This window comes from Sparus aurata, chromosome 10, assembly GCF_900880675.1.
Source record: "Sparus aurata chromosome 10, fSpaAur1.1, whole genome shotgun sequence".
NCBI lineage: Eukaryota > Metazoa > Chordata > Actinopteri > Spariformes > Sparidae > Sparus > Sparus aurata.
Window position 1 is genome coordinate 11,596,783 of NC_044196.1, and position 1,610 is coordinate 11,598,392.

At 42.6% G+C, this 1,610-nt stretch overlaps 1 long non-coding RNA gene across 1 annotated transcript; it reads right to left on the reverse strand.

Moving 5' to 3' along the window:
• Positions 1-528: 528 nt before the first annotated feature.
• LOC115589024 (uncharacterized) lies at positions 529-1,269 on the reverse strand. Its single transcript, XR_003985471.1, has 2 exons — positions 1,031-1,269; positions 529-711 (listed from the first exon to the last, which is right to left on the reverse strand). It is a non-coding gene; the product is annotated as an uncharacterized LOC115589024 (long non-coding RNA).
• Between the last annotated feature and the right edge of the window lie 341 nt (positions 1,270-1,610).

The following is a 1,610-nucleotide window of genomic DNA, read 5'->3' on the forward strand; positions in this document are numbered from 1 at the left end:
GAAGCTGTTCGATGGCTTCAGATCAATACAACGCTGTCTGAACTGGAGGAGAAAAACCCAAACCACAGACGGGAATAAGGTTTTTTTTAAGTGCTTTCAAAAACCAAAATCTGTTCAGAAGTTCCTCTTTTTGACTGTGCCAGTTGTTTCTTACAGCAAAAAGAGAAAAATACTTAGATGAGAACGACTTTATGGTGGATTTTCTGCATTAAATAGAGTACAGGAGGGACAGAAAAGTTTAACAGGCTGACTTTCATAAATGTTTTTAGGTTTTTTGCTCCACAAAAATGCAGTAATTTGACGTGTGTCTTTGTAGGAAGTTATCAAAGTTCGAAGGTGTTTTTTTGACTTCTTAATTCTGGAAAACTCAGGTCAAATTTGAGGAAATGCATGAAGGAAGCTCTGGGATTGCTCACAAGTTTCTGTAGTAAATAATTAATTAGATTTTTCTTTCTAACTGTGATGGAGGTGAGGGTCGGAGAGACACATGTGGACGTTTTGGTAAAGAAGATGAGGATGCGTGGCGGATTCGTGTCTCAGTTTTTTAGTCCTGAGCTGAACTCGTCTCTCCATCTCCGCCTCGTGATGTCACCGTCCTCCTCTCTTCGCCGCCTTCTCCTGTTCCTGTTTAACTCCCTTGATTGTGGCTTTTGGGTTTTCTCGGGATGAGTCAAACATGGTTCCTCTGGTAGCCGAGACAGACATGGTCGACTGGAAGAACACAATCATCCTCATTAACTCCTCTTTCGCTCTCCATCTTAATTCTCTCCTCCCCTTCTCTGTCTCTCTCTTTCTCTCGTCAATGATGTGATAAACATCCACAGATGTGGAGGACACACACACACACACACACAAGTAGTGTGGCCTGTTAGTGTGTTGTGACGCTTCATAATTGGCCCATTTATCTTCATGTTAATAAAATGTGGTGCGGAGTCCATCGGACCTTCACCAGGAGACGATGGGTTACATATGTGAGCCTGGAGCATCCTCTCAATCACACACACACACACACACACACACACACACACACCTTGGCATGCTGCTCAGTGTCTCTGCTGGGACGGTCCGATGGTTGCAGTCTCGTTTCATCACTCTCTCTTCACTGCTCTTCTTCCATCTCTGACTCTCTGTCGATCTCTCTCTCTTTTTATACACCACTGATCAATAACTTAAAATCACCTGTTTTACCTCTTTCCTTCATTAATGTCTTGTTTGATACCCGTTGGTTTGTGGACGACAGTTTGAAGCCTTGAATTTGGTGTTACGGCTGTTGCCATGTTGTTTTTTGAGCCAAAACTGACCGTATTAGGATGAGAGAATGAAGCTAGGAAGGACTTCCTGATTGAATCTGTCGCCGTGGTAGCCACTTGTCAATCACAATGCGGCCCCGTCCTAAATCGCATCCTCACTATGATTATCTTCATTTTCCTCTCAATTAAACCATAATCTACAAAATGAGCATCAAGATGTATTGTAGGAGGCTTGAAACTACAGATTGAGACCACGAACTCATCAGGAAACAGTTTACTGAGGTAATACATCGAGTGAGAAGTTGTGTCTTTTTCGCATAAGCTCACATACAGTCAAGCTTTTTTTTTGCAACCAGTTGA